This window comes from Chiloscyllium punctatum, unplaced genomic scaffold, assembly GCF_047496795.1.
Source record: "Chiloscyllium punctatum isolate Juve2018m unplaced genomic scaffold, sChiPun1.3 scaffold_187, whole genome shotgun sequence".
NCBI lineage: Eukaryota > Metazoa > Chordata > Chondrichthyes > Orectolobiformes > Hemiscylliidae > Chiloscyllium > Chiloscyllium punctatum.
The window spans coordinates 173369-188625 of record NW_027309921.1 but is presented as its reverse complement, the minus strand read 5'-3'; the positions used below and the strand labels follow the sequence as shown (position 1 = coordinate 188625).

General features: G+C 45.6%; 1 long non-coding RNA gene across 1 annotated transcript in view; it reads left to right on the top strand.

Moving 5' to 3' along the window:
• LOC140471887 (uncharacterized) overlaps window positions 1–13187 on the top strand; it is a 30636-nt gene extending 17449 nt beyond the window's left edge. Inside the window, exon 4 of the long non-coding RNA XR_011957241.1 lies at window positions 12445–13187. This is a non-coding gene — a long non-coding RNA (uncharacterized lncRNA). The remainder of the gene's footprint in view (window positions 1–12444) is intronic.
• Window positions 13188–15257: the final 2070 nt, after the last annotated feature.

Here is a 15257-nt window from a genome sequence, read left to right as displayed (position 1 = left end):
TCCCAAGTTTGGTGGGTCCAGAACGAGAGGGTACAGGCATAAGGTGAGAGGGAAAAGATTTAAAAGGGATCTAAGGGGCATCTTATTCATGTTGAGGGCATTGCAAGTATGGAATGAACTGCCAGAGGAAGGCTAGTACAATTGCAGCATTTAAAAGGCATTTGATTGGGTACATGAAGAGGAAGGGTTTAGACGGATAAGGGTGAACTGCTGGCAAATGGGACTCCATTAACGCTCTCCGTTATTGGTCAATGCATTGAATACAGGAGCTGGGATGTCATATTGTGACTAGACAGGACATTGATTAAGCCACTTCTGGAATTCTGTTTTCAGTTTGAATTTCCCTGTTCTGGGAAGGATGTTGTGAAACTTGAAAAGGTTTGGACAAGATTTACAAAAACGTTGCCAGGATTGGAGGATTTGGGCTACTGGGAGAGGCTGAATAGGCTGGGGCTATTTTCTCTGGAGAGTCAAAGACTGAGAGGTGACTTCATGGAGATTTATAAAATCACGAGGGGTGTGAATAAGGTGAGCAGCTGGCATCCTTTTTCCTCAGGTTAGGTGGGTCCAAAACTAGAGCACCTGGGTTTAAGTTGAGAGGGGAAAGATTTAAAAGGGATCTAAATGGCAACGTTTTCAAGCTGAGTGTGGTGTGTGTATGGGAGGGGCTACCAGATGAAGTAGTGGAGGCTGATAAAATCACAACATTTAAAAGGCTTCCAACTGGGTACATGAATAGGAAGGGTTTTGATGGATACAGGCCAATAGCTGGTAAATGGGAATCCATTAGTTTAGGATTCCTCGTTGGCACGGACGAATTGGACGGAAGGTCTGTTTCTTTGATCTTAATAAATTAAGATGCATTCCTCTATTTTGCGGAGAGCTAGCTGAAGCACAGATAATTATCCTTGGAGCTGAGAAGGTGAAGCAGTGATTTCGATCTGGTGCAGATTTGGTTCCAAGATCTTGAATTTGCAGAGAGAGAGAGGAATTGTTCACACTGTCACAATTTTTAGTAACTACTTTCAAGTAATTGGCAAATAATACAAGGTGAAAATGTGAACACTATTTTACTCAGTAAGTTCTGAGCATCTGGAACAGTCTGAACGACACAGATTCAGCAGGTATTCTGAAACAGACTTGGAATTTTACTTTTTAAGGAAAGATTTGGGGGGCTATGGGCACATGGGAGGGGACTTGGGACGGATTTGCAGCATCTCCAGAGGGAGAGAGTACAGCCCCAATGGGCTGAATAGCCCCCAGGCCCTGTGCTCTGTGATACTGCCCCATTCACTGTGAATGATGAAGCTCATCCCAGGGCAGAAAGAGGGATTAGCCCTCCACTCTCATCACAATGGGGCCCGGCTGATTGATGGCAGCTCCAGACCAATGGGAGGAGAGGCTGTGTGGTCCTGCAGCCAATGGGAGTGAATGAGGGGTGTGGCCAGCAAGACAACACCTGTCCATGAGCTGTGCAGGTGCAGTGTCACTGTTTGGGGTTGGGAGAGACAGCAGAGACTGGGACAGAGGCTGTGGGACCTGAATTACAAACTCCCGGTAAATTAAAACCAAAAGAACTGAGGAAGATGTAAATCAGAAACAACAACCAGGAGGTTCTGGAAAAGCTCAGCAGGTCTGGTAGCATCTGTGAAGAGAAATCAGAGTTAACGTTTCAGACCCAGTGTCCCTTCCTCAGGACAGATGTTACTGAGAAAAAAAGTCAGTTTATGTGCAGAAGTTCGTGTGGGGGGGAAGATAAAAGGAGTAAAGGATAGGTGGGGATAGAGTGAGAAGAACGGTTGGATAAAGGAGGGGATAACCGTCTGGCTGGGGGAAGGTGATTAGCTGTTAATGGAGACTGTTAGTGGCTAACCATAGGTAGGGTGTAATGGCAGGCTGTGAGAACAAGTCCTGGTGTGTGGGGTAGGGGGGGCTATGACGTGAGGTGGTTAACCTATGGTTAGCCACTAACTGTCTCCAGTATAAGCTGTTCCCCCCCTATATCACTCCACGATTGGAGTTGCCGAGGACACAAACCTTTCGAATATCCTCCCTAACTCCCTCTCTCCACCTTAAAGATGTATCTAAAAATCGTTCTCTTTAATCAACATTTCTATCATTTATGAAGCATTTTAGGAAATTTGTCATTGTGAAAGGCTCCATATAATGCAGGTAGTTGTTGTTGTTGTCTGACATCAGGAGAAACAGGGATGAGCCCTCTCTCTCTCATACCTGAGGAACAGCAGCAAAAGCAGGAAGCACTGAGCATGCTCCAGCCCACAATGAGCCTCGGATTATTGATGTCAGCGCAGCACCAATAAGAGTTGGGGAAAGGGGGCTAGAGGTGCTAGTTGGTCCTTCAACCAATCGGAGTGAATGAGGGGCGGGGCAATACTCAACCACGTGATAAACTTCACTGACAGCACACTGTTGTGCCCAAGGCATTGGAAATGTGTGAAGGTGAAGGGCAGGGGAAAGGAAAGACATATTGACCAGGAAGAGAAGGAAATTTTCATGGTATGGGATGAGAGGCTTTACAGAACTTAGTGCACATTGTAAAACACAAATTTCAAAATCCAAATTCTGCACCATTTTCCCTCCCTATAATGCATTTTGCACTCCCTGAAATATCAACTGTGTAGTTCTCCCTCCACAGATACCAGTGATTAATGCCAAAGCCCCATTGCCTGTGGAGAAGGTGATGTTTGACTTCCTTGTAGAGCTGCAGTTCGTGTGGTGAAGGTGCACCCACAATGTCGTTGAGTAAGAGCTGTTATAGATTATTCACTCAGCGACAGTGAAGAGTTGACAATGTATGTGCAAATCAACAACAGTTTTTTTTTATCATGGTTATAATTCCACAGAAATACTATTGAGAACTTCTGACATAAGGCCATATTAGTTCAGGTGATCAAAAGAAATGCCTAATAAGCAGGTTTTCAGGAATACCTTAAAGGAGGAAAGCAAGTCTGAGGGCGTTAGGGTGGGAGTTCCAGACCGTGTTGCCTTGGCAACAGTTGAGACAGCTAGACAGGTGAAGCAATGAATAATCATCGTTGAGAGTCTGAAAGAAAATGAGTTGTCGGGATCTCACAGGTTGTGTGGTGCAGGGAGACAGGGATGTTGACAACCAGGAATTACATCAAGGGTGAGAATTTTAAATTGTTGCTTGTTAATAGGAGCCTTTTGATGAATCAACAAGTTTTGGTACAAGTGAGCACTTGGGCAGTAGGGTTTTAGATACTCTTGAGATTACATGTAAGTTGAATGTGGGAGGCTGGCCAGGAGTGTGTTTGGATAATGAAGTCTGGAGATAACACAGGGATGGACGAGTATTTCAGTAAATGGGCTGAGACTAGGGTGGAGTTGGGTGATGTCACTGATGGAGGAATAGTGCTTTTGGAGTTGGGCTGCTCCTCCTCCTCATCACCCCCCCTCCCCAATTCACAGATATTGTTCCTTGTTCTACCTGTCTGTATTTTCTGGTTATGTCCTTCTCTCCCATTCTGCTACAAACTAATATTTGACCCCACCGTTTATGCAAAAACCTACTCCATCCCGACTCTCCCTTTCCTTTCTGAATTCCTTGTATTTGGTGTCCCTTAAGGATCTATCCTCGGTCCCTCCTGTTTCCCACCTACATACTGCCAGGAGGTGACATTGTCCAAGAGCACCGTGTTAGGTTTCACATGTACACTGACAATGCCCAGCTCTCCCTCCCCATCATCCCTCTCCATTACTCAGTTATCAAACTGCTCATCACACTCCCACTACGGGATTGGCTGCAATTTCCTGCAACAGAACATTGCAATGGTTAAACCCATTGCCTTCAGTTGCTATTACAAATTACTTTCCCTTACTGCTGAGCCCCTCTCTCTCCCTGGGAACTGTCTGAGGCAGAACCACACTCTTCACAATATTGCTCTCATATCTGACCCCAAGGTGACCTTCTGATCAGACATTTACACAATCACAAACACCAGGAATTACAATCTCTTAAAATCTTTCTTGTCTCCACCTCACCCCAGCTCCATTGCAACTGAAACCCCTGACCTGTGTCGGTGTTGCCTCAAACTTGACGAATCCAAAACAGAATCCGTGATTCCGTGACTGACCCAGAATCTGGTTCCAGACTCCCTCATGATGGGCAACATCCTCTCCGTATTTACCCTGTCAAACTCCTTAAGAATCCTACATGTTACAATGAGATCCCCTCTCATTCTTCCCAAATCCAGTGAGTAGAGTCCCAACTTCTTCAGCCTTTTCTTAAAAGATAATCCCTGTAAACCAGGGATCATCCCAGTCAATCTTCTGTGAAATGCCTCTGATGGAATGATGTATTTCCTTAAATAAAGGGACCAAACCTTCTGTCATTACTCCAGATGTGGTCTGACTCGCACTTTATAAAGTTCCTCTCAGGTATATACTCCAAACAACTCCCTTTAAACTTGCACAGATGTTGTTGGAAATGCTCAGCTGGTCATGCAGCATCTGTGAAGAAAAATCAGTTAAAGTTTTGGGTCTGGTCACCCTTCCTCAGATACCTTAAGTCTAATTTCTTTTCACAGATGCTGCTAGACCTGCTGAGCTTTTCCAGAAACTTCTGTTTCTCTGCCTGGTTTCCACCATCTTCAGTTGGTTTCGGTTTTCACATCCTTTAAACTTGCCATCTCTCCTCTAGAATTTGTCATTTCCACCTTGGAAAAAAGATTCGCATTTGTTTGGTCTCCCCTACTCTGGGGGAAAAAAAAGAAACCATTGCTATCATTGCTCCTCATAATTTTATAAAGTTCAATAAAGCCACCTAAAGTGTCCAGTGCTGCAGGGAAATAGCCTCAGCCTATTCAGCCTCTCCCTATGGTTCAAATGTTCCAATACTGGCAACACCCTGGAAAAACTTTTCAGAACTCTTGCAAGTTTCCCAACGTCTTTCCTATAGCAGGGAGACTGGAATTGAAAGCAGTCTGGGGATTCCAAATTTGGCTGAGCCAATAAACTGTACAACCGAAACATGATCTCCCAACTCCTATACTTAATGCACTGCCCAATAACAGCTAGCATACCAAACACCACTTTGACCGACCTGTCTACCTTCAACCACACTTTCAAGGAACTATCAACCCACACTGCATGGTCTGTTTGTCTGTCAACACTTCCCAGGAACTTGTCATTAAGACGTTGAGTCCTATTCTGGTAACATCTTTCTGAAATCAGGGAGACCACAATTGAATACAGTATTCTAAAACTGGCCTCAGCAATGCCCTACTCAGTCACAACGTGACCTCCTAATCCCTATACTCAGTGACAGAATCCCTACAGTGTGGAAACAGGCCTTTCGGCCCATGAAACCATACCAACCATCGGAACAGCATTCCACCCTAACTCTGTAACCTGCCATTACCCATAGCTAATCCGGCTAACCTGCATGTCTTTGGATTTGTGGGAGGAAATTAAGAGCACCCAGAGAAAGCCCACGCAGACACACAGGGAGAATGTGCAAACACCACACAGACAGTGGAATCGAACCAGAGTACATTTATTGATCAGCACATTCCATTCAATGGTAGTGTCCCAAATGCCACGTTGAGCACCTGATCTCCCTGAAACTCTACTTTCCAAGAACTACGCAGTTGTTCTGAGACTTTCAGAGGGAATTAAGGTGAGGAGGAGAAAACAGGAACATGGTTGAGTTTTAGATCTATAAAATAACTCTCCATCTTCTCCGCATCTTCCCCTGCTCTGTCTGCTGTCCCACCCCCCCCATCGGCCTGTCTCTCCCCCCTCAACTCGTCGGCCTGTTCCCTCTGCCCCCCCACTTCCCTCCTTTGTTGGTTGTCTCTCCACCCCCCCCCCGGTCGGCCTGTCCACATTCCCCTCAACCCGTCGGCCTGTTTTTCCCCCTCTGTCGGCCTGTTCCTCCTGCCATCTCCCCCCACCCCCGGGTCTGTTTCACCTTTCTGTCATTCGCCCCCCCCCTTTGTCCCTTTGTTCCCCCTGTCTGTTCCCCTCCCTTCTAATCCCACTTTCTGTCCTCATCTGTCTCTATGCCACCCCTCTCTGTCCCCCCTCTCTTTCCCCACCCATTTCAGTCCCACCCCTCTCCACCCACCCACCCCCTGTCTACCTGCCTATCCTCCCTCCCAGTCCCCTAGTTCTGTACTCCCCCACTGCAGGGCAAATATCTTGTCTATTTACCCTATCCACGCCCAGCCTGATTTTAAAAATCTCTTTCAGGTCACCATTCAGCCTCTGCCGCTCCTGGGAAAACAGCCTATCCAACCCTGGCAACATGCTATACTTCATTTCTGATCTCTTTAAAGTTTAAGAACATCCATCTGATAGGAAGGAGAACAGAATTCTATGGTATATTGATTCGGCACCTTTTGCAATGTCCGGTACAGCCGCAATATGACCTCCCAACCCCTATACTCAATGCTCTGACCAATAAAGACAAGCAGACCAACTGCCGCCTTCACTATCCTATCTACTTGCTACTCTACTGTCAAGGAACTATGAACCTGCACTCCAAGGACTCTTTGTTTAGCAGGACTCCCCTGGAACTTACTATTAACTGTATAAGTCCTGCTAAAGTTTGCTTTTCCAAAATGCAGCAGCTTACATTTTTCTAAACTGATCTCCTCAGCCCATTCACCCATCTGATCCAGATCCTCTTGTACTCTGAGGTAATCTTTTTCACTGTCTACGACACCTCCCATTTTGGTGTCATCTGCAAACCTACTTACAATACCTCTTATGTTCACATCCAAATCATGGATATAAATGATGAAAAGTAGTGGATCCAGCACCAATCCTTGTGAGACTCCACTGGTCACAGGCCTCCAGCCTGAAAAGCTCCCTCTGCCTTCTACCTTCGGGCCAGTTCTGTACTCCATGCGATCTAACCTTGCTGACCAGTCTCCCATGAGGAACCTTGTCAAACACGTTACTGAAGTCCATGTAGATCATGTCCATGCTCTGACCTCAGCAATCCTCTTTGGTACTTCTTCAAAAAAACTGAGTCAAATTCATGAGATATGATTTCCCATGCACAAAGCTGTTATTGGTATCCAGGATTTAACTCTGTACATTGGGGTCTGCGTTGCCCAGTTATAGGTGTTAATATTCTGGATGAAGTTCAAGGACGCCAGCATTTTCTCAGTGAGTCTGTATTGAGTCTTGTTCATGTCACCAACACAGGGGAGTTCCTTTTGAAAGGCAGTCTCTTTATCCCTTGCCCACCAGGAAATGGTGGTGTCCTTACCTCTGGACTAGGAGGATCAGTCTCAGAGTTGAGAAACAGCATCTTTGAAGAGGCTGATTAGTAAACCTGCCCAAGCCCTCAGGCCATACAGTCTCCCAGCTGTCCCTGCCTGAGTCTCCAAACAGAACCTTCCTGTAGTTTCTCTCCTGTCAGACTCTCCCATTGCTCAGTTTGTCCAGGATCCCCTCCTGCTGCTGCACTGATCCTGTCCCTCACTGACCTGTCCATCGCCCAGTGTCCTCCACTTTCATTCACTGTTCACAATCCCATTCACCCAGTCCTCCCGCCCCGCCCCCTCCACTCTATAGAGACTGCTCAGTGGTTAGCACTGCTGCCTCACAGCACCAGGTACCCGGGTTCGATTCCGGCCACGGGCGACTGTCTGTGTGGAGTTTGCGCAATCTCCCCGTGTCTGAGCGGATTTCCTCCCACAATCCAAAGATGTGCAGGGCAGGTGAATTGGCCATTTGAAATTGCCCATAGTATTAGTTACATTATTAGGGGGAATGGGTCTGTGTAAGTTACTGTTTGGAGGGTCGGTATGGACTTGTTTGGCCGAAGGGCCTGTTTCCATACTGTAGGGATTCTGATATATTGGGCAGCAGCTGCTGTCAATCACCCAGACTCCTGTATGATCGGGAGCACGTGCTGTAGGAGGGGAGACCAGTGCACGGGCGCAGTGCTGACCAATTGTGGGAGTATGCGCAATATGGGTCAGTGCCTGGGAAGGAGGCTGTGGGTGTGAGGGATTAATCTATCATTAGCAGCTTCATCCCTCTGGGAGCAGGACCCAGGGGAATGGCCCTTCTCTTGCTACCCTGACATGTGATCAGACTATCAGTGGGGCAGCGTTTTGCAGAAAGTTATCAGAACTGTTTTGTGAAGATTCAGGGTTGTTATGGAAAGAGACAAGGATGGGCCTGCAATTAAAATTCTAATTTGACTCATTTTAGTAAGATGGGTCTTGGCCAGAGTGAGCAGGAAGCAGTGTATGCAGGATGGTTCTCATCAGGAGCTAGGAAACTGAGTTCGAAGAAAGTGTGTGTGAGAACTGGGTGTGGAGGAAAGGAGTGGGGGGATTGGTTTGGATTTCAGTTCACAGAAGAGAGAAATTGTGAGACTGAGGTTTAAAGCTTTGGGGGAACAAGGAAACTACAGTTTAATACTACGATTGTCTTATGAATTTCCATCCTGTATTAACAGTGGTAACTTGTGTGCTCTGTTGTATGGTACTGAAAGGGTTGATTTGCGGATGAGAAATACAAATTGAACTTCATGTTCAGATCTGATGGTTACTTGATCTGTGCCGATCTGAATATCATTGGCCTTTTCATCTGGAAGGAAAGGTGTGCATTCTGTCCGTGGGCAAATATTTCAAATCTCAGTGTGACTGGAAAAGTACTGAGACACTGCCAAGTCCATGTCAGCATGGTGAGTGTGGAGAGAGATTTCATTTGCTTTTGAAAGTCTGGAAAATCATGCCACATTTCCCAGGAACAATTAAGCCACAACTTTGCTTTGTAGAAGGACAAGTCTTTCTGGCTGCATGGTTCATTAAAGACACAAGGATACCTACACCATGGGAAGCACTATGAAAGCAGGATTGTTGTCAAGGAGTTCATTCTCGAGCATGGATTGTAATCCATTGGCATTGTCACGTTGGTTCCAGCGCTGTGGGGAAACACTGGAAATATGATGAATGTAATGTAGGTTTCAGTTATTAAACTGTAAAAAGTGCAGAACAATTTACAAGGATGTTGCCAGAGCTCAGCGGTCTGAGTTATAGGGAGAGGTTGGAGAAGTGAGGATTTTATGTTTAGAGCAGAGGAAACTGAGGGGGTTCTTTTCTAGAAGTGTATAAGACCATGAGAGGCATGGATAAGGCGAATGCACTCAGTCTTTTTCCCAGGAACTCAAGGATTGGACGGCTTGATTGGATCAGTTTAAGGTTAGAGTAGAAAGAATAAAAGGGAAGCTGAGGGGCAACTGTTTTACACAGAGGGTTGTATGAATATAGAATGAGCTGCCAGTGGAAGTGGTTGAGGTGGGTACACTCACAACAGGTAAAAGACATTTGGACAAATACATGGATAGGAAAGGTTCATAAGCAGATGGGTCAAGTGCAGGGAAATGGGGTTAGTGTGGATGGACATTCTGGTCAGCATGGGCCAGTTTGGGCCAAAGGGCCTTTCTCTGCTGCAGGATGCTATGACTCTAAGTGCATCTGCTATTTCTCCCACTAACTCTGTTGGTATCCTGGGATGTATTCCATCAGGGCAATGAGACTTGTCTACCTTTAACTCCATTAGCTTGTCCAGCTCTAACTCTTTCACGATCATGGTTATTATCTAGGTCCTCACCTTCCTCAGTCTCCTTATCAATTACTGGCATGTTCTTCATATCCTCCACTGTGAAGACTGACTGCTGTGTCCTCATCTTCCTGAACCCTACTGGATAGGAATAACTAGGCACAGAACTCTGAGAGGTCTTCTTTGAGTCTTTATTGATGAGACACGGCAGTTACATGGATAGTGTACATGCAAAACGCCTCCAGGCAGCATCAGGTAACTCCCCGCCTGTCCGATGTACGGCTCCCATTCTTATACCTTGGTGGTTTGGGACTTTGAATAGAGACTGTCTCTCAGTATTATCTCCATGGCAACGGCAATTAGAAAGTCCAGTTCAGTTCAGCACTTTGTGGTTAAAACACACACCCCTCCCCCCACACCCCTGTGGCTCCCTCAAGTATCTGACAGACGCTTCAGCTTCAGTGGGGTATCTATCAGGATTCTGATGTGGAGGAGCCGGTGGTGGGGTGGACAAAGTTAAAAACCACACATCACCAGGTTATAGTCCAACAGGTTTATTTGGAAGTACAAGCCTTTGGAGTGTGGTGTGATTTTTAATTTGATCAGGATTATCTCTATGGTAACAGTTAAGTGCTTCAGCAATTACAGAGGCCATATGTTCCACACACAATAGGTTCCCCTCTAGCAGGGTAAACTGCTATTCTGGCCCTGGGGATAGCTACTCATCACTTTTTTCTCCCCCAATCCCATTTCGCTTTCTGTTGATCTTTAAAGTTTTTCTAATCTCCTAGTTTCTCCTTGGTCTTTGCCAATTTGTATGCCTTCTATTTCAATTTGATAGACTCCCTTATTTCCTCAGAAACCCACGGCAGATTACGCCTTTTCCTACAGTCCTTCCTTTTCACTGATATATACTTTTGCTGAGCACTTTGAAAAATTGCTTTGATATTCCCCCACTGTCCGACAACTTTCCCATACATAAAGCCTTTGCTTCCAGTCTACATTAGCCAACTCCTGCCTCATCCTATTGTAGTCTCCTTTGTTTAAGCACTGGATCTTGGGATTGGATCTAATCTTCCGGCATTCCAGCTGTATTCTAAATTCAACCAGATTTATCAGAAGTCTTTTATCAGATTACGAGGTGCGACAATGTTATCTGGGAGTTTTGCATTTCATTCTCAAAGACCTTGGCTTTGTAGTAAAGTATAGGATAGATATTCACAACAGAGTATTCTGGACGGTGTGAATGTACTGCACAGTCGAAAACTATAAATCACTGTCCCCCTCAGTTTAAAATTGCAAAATCATTATCTCCTATATGCTTCCTCACTACCTAAATTTGGAACGCTAATCCACCTGACTATCCTGCATTTTCCCAAATCTCCTTTGGTGAAGATGGTGAGTTTTAATTCAGCATTCCAGTTATTACCGTAAGAAGATAAGCCCTGGGCACAGGAGAGGCAATGCAGCCCTTTGAACCAGCTCCACCATTTAATACCATGATGATTGAGCTCACCTCGGTCTCAGCTGGATTTTCCCACCTGCTCTCTCTCACCCTTCATCTCATTGCAAAATAAACATCTGCTTCGCTTCATTAAATCTACTCATTGTCCTGGCATCCACCGCATTTTGAATAGGGAATTCCACAGATTTGCAACACATTGAGACAAGTACATTCTTCTTCATGAGAATATAATAGAGTCCCTGTAGTGCAGAAACAGGGTATTCATCCATGGAGTCCACACCAACCCTATGATGAGCATCCCATTCAGACCCACTCTATCCCTGTAACCCTGCATTTCCCATGGCTAATGGCCTACCGACACATACATGGACACTGTGGACAGTTTAGCATAGGCAATCCACCTAACCTACACATCTTTGGACTGTAGGAGGAAGCTCGAGCACCCGAGGAAACCCACCCAGACATGCTGAGAACGTGTAAACTCCACACAGTCGACTCTGGCTGAAATAAAAGCCGGGTCCCTGACGCTGTGAGGCAGCAGTGCTAACCACTGAGCTACATCTGCTTAAAATCTGCTACCCCTTATTAACCTCCCCACTCCGCAATTGGCTAAATCAATGTTCCTTATGTCAGAAATCAGGTTGTGGAAGCAGATGTCTCAGTAAAATCCAGTACCAGCCCGTGTCTGAATGGGGATCCTATACACAAGACCCTCCATCCCTCACTTTTCATTCACTATCAATAAACATGTCTCCAGTGGCTTCATGGGGGCTACAACTCCCACAATCCCTGAGGCAGGGACCACGCGTGTGTGGGGAAGCCTAGCACTGCACATGTACAGAATATGGGCGGATTTTGGAGCATGTGCTTTGGGGTAATTAGCGGAAAGCATTTGACGTTGTGATTTCCTGGAGAAGGAACGTATCAGCTTGTAGTATTGATGGGTTGGGGGGGGTCAAAGTGTCACCACACCCACATGGGCCCAAGTTCCATCCCCAACTTGTCATAATGCTGGGAATCGACCAATGGGAAACAAAGAAGGGTCTTACCCATTCTCCGAGACTGAAGGTTCCTCTTCTGTACAGGATCTGCTACCACCCTTTCTGTTTCCTTTTGATTTATTCTCCTGTTACATTATTGACTTGCAGTAACTGAAGGGAAATGGAGTGAACCCAGAAAGGGTGCAGAGTCTATCCAGGGACGGGAAGTGGTGGCATGGGTCTGTTTACCAGTCACTCCATGAGAATGGGGAGGGTGTACATTAGGGACAGCAGAGGCAGAATGGTGGGAGAGAGTAATAAGTGGGCTGGAGCATTACAGCTTTGGGGGGAGAAAGGGGGAAAGGATATTCCAGAGAAGCTAGAATTGTCTGTTCTGAATTTCTAACCTGTACATATTCCTTTATACAGGGTGCTAGATGGTGAAGATTTGCTGACTGAAATCTCAAACTCATGTGCCGATCATGATAAAGTTAACCAGCATTTGAAGAACCAAAGATAGAGAATCACTTGACCAAAATCCTGCAACACTCTCCCTCACAGGATTGTCGGTCTATCTGCGCCAAATGGACTGTGAATGGTTCAAGACAGCAGCTCACTACCATCTTCTCAAGGGTAACGAGAGATGGGGAATAAATGCTGGCTGAGACAGTGATGCCCACATCCTGGAAATGGGTTCTATCTCTAGTTGCTGAAATCCAGTTGTTGTTACTGCAGGATGATGAGGGAGGCTGAGTGCGTCTTCCAGGAGGCAGCACCATCACATTACCCTTGCCTACACCCACACAGTAACACAGCAACGTCACTGGAACAAAAGCAGTGAAGCCAAAGGAGAACATAGATATAGTTCTTAGAGATAAAGTCATAAAAGGGGATTGGAACGCAGCAAGAAAAGGAGACTGAGCTGGATGGTCACCTGTTTCCCCTTGAATGGTGGAGCATAATTGAAAGGCCGAATGGCCTCCTGCTATCTCCAGGTCTGTATATAGCCATGGAGCCCGCGTAGGAATAAGTAGGCAGGGATTCTCCAGGAGATTGCACCTCGACATCAGTTTTCTGTGAGGGTTGGTTTGATGGATTTTATTTCACATTTGTCTTTAACAGAAGGTTTGTGAATATGATATTAAAATATTGTAGCTATTTAATCCACAATAAATAAAACTAAAAGAAAAGAAATGAAACTATCTGAACATAGCAGTTTTTAAAATTTTCAAACGCCGTGTGAAACAAAATCCTGTCTATTCCCGGACGCCATCACTTTCCAGTTATTCCAGCTGCAGGGAAATATTCCCTCCCTGTCTGAACCTTTGGTTTGATTTAACTTCTTTTCAGTTCTCCTTTGAGCTGTGAAGCGTTCTTTCTCCGCCCCCCCCCAGAGGTTATCTCACACAGCTGAGCAACCTTCCCACGTTCATCATTTCGCCATTTTGGGTTTTTGTTAATATATGATCACCAGCAGTAAACCACCCATGTAACCAATTAAATATTTACAAACAAAGCCCATTACAGGCAAAGCAAACCATTACAAATGACAGAGTGGGAAGGGACCAAATCAGAGTTCGGGGTGAGGGGGCAGCAGTGGAGATAAAGCACTGTATCCCCTGCGATGCCCACCTCTATCTAAAGGCATCGAGAGCATTGATACATACCAATTGCTGCTCTCCAAGGACACCCTGCTTTATCCTCAATCATAGAATAGCCTTTATCCTCAATCATAGAATAGAATCCCAACAGTGTGGCAGGACAGCATTGGCCCATCAAACCCCACCAACCATCCAAATAGCATCCCACCTGGAGCACTCCATCCTTGTAACACTGCATTTCGCATGGCTGCTCCACTGAGTCTGCACAATCATGGAGACTGTGGACAAGTCCACACCGACCCGCCGAAGTGCAACCCACCCATACCCCTACATTTACCCCTTACCTAACACTTCGGGCACACACAGAAACACAAAAGATAGCATGTGTACCTGAGTTGAATGAACCTGGACTTAGGAAAATGTGACAACAATCACAACTAGTTAGAATTACAGAATCCCTTAGGCGCACAAAGAGACTATTCGGTCCATCAAGTCTGCAATGACCTGCTGTCCCACCCTACCTCCATAACCCCACATTTAGCATGGCTAACCCAACCCATCTAACCTACACACTACAGGCCATGTTAGCACGGCCAATCCATCAAACCTGCACATCTGTGGGAGGGTCACATATTATGTCTAAGTGCTCAGGATTGTGAATGAAGGATCGCAAATACTTGACTCTGACGCAAATCCTCTTTTATTTTCAAAAGAAAATCTGGAGGATATTGCAGCCAGAAAGATTTCCGATTATCTCATGAGGAAGAGAATTCAAAACTCGTGCCACTGACCCAGGGGGCGCAGTGAAGTCACAGAGGTCTGGGAACCATCAGAAATGTAACAGGTTGTGAGCAAGGTGGGAGTGAGACAAGGACAAAAAGACAGTCTGTCACACGGGGGAAGGCAGGAGAGATTAAGTTGCAGAAATGGTAGTCCCTCAAGGCCATGGGGAATGGAGTTAGGGCTGGGAAAGAAACCAGGAAACAAGGTGAGCAGCTGTGAAAGAAATACATTGAAAAAACAGATTATAACCACATAGAGGGCAGAGTACACAGTCTGAAATTGTTGCTCTCATTGGTGAGTACAGAACGCTGTAAAGCCTGGGTCATTCTATTACAGACAACACATGCAGGATAGGCCAAGTGGCCTCGATCTGTGCTGTAACATTCTGATAAATTTATTCGGACATTTGGAATTCAGGTCAGATGATCATAAATTCTCAAATTGGACTTGAGTTTAATATTCTGGAGAAATGTTAAATAAATCACAATGACCCCATTCTGCAGACTTTAGTCCACAGCCCTGCATGTTCCAGCATCTCAGTTACATACATGTCCTTTTATTCTAATGTGATGCTGGTTACTGCCTCTGCCACCCCATCAATGAGTTCCTGCTCCCCACCATCTCTGAGTGAAATGAATTCTCCCCTCCCCTTCTTTCTGGGAATTAGTTTCAATCTAAATCCTCCAGTTTCTGACCTCTCAGTTAATGAATAGCTCCTTCCTATCCACTCGATCTGGATTCCTCAGCATTTTATCACTTCAATTAAATCTCACCTCATCCTCCTCGGAAATCATCCCCAGCCTATCCAACCTTTCCTCAGAGCAGAAATTTTCCAATTGTAGAAACATTCTGATCAAT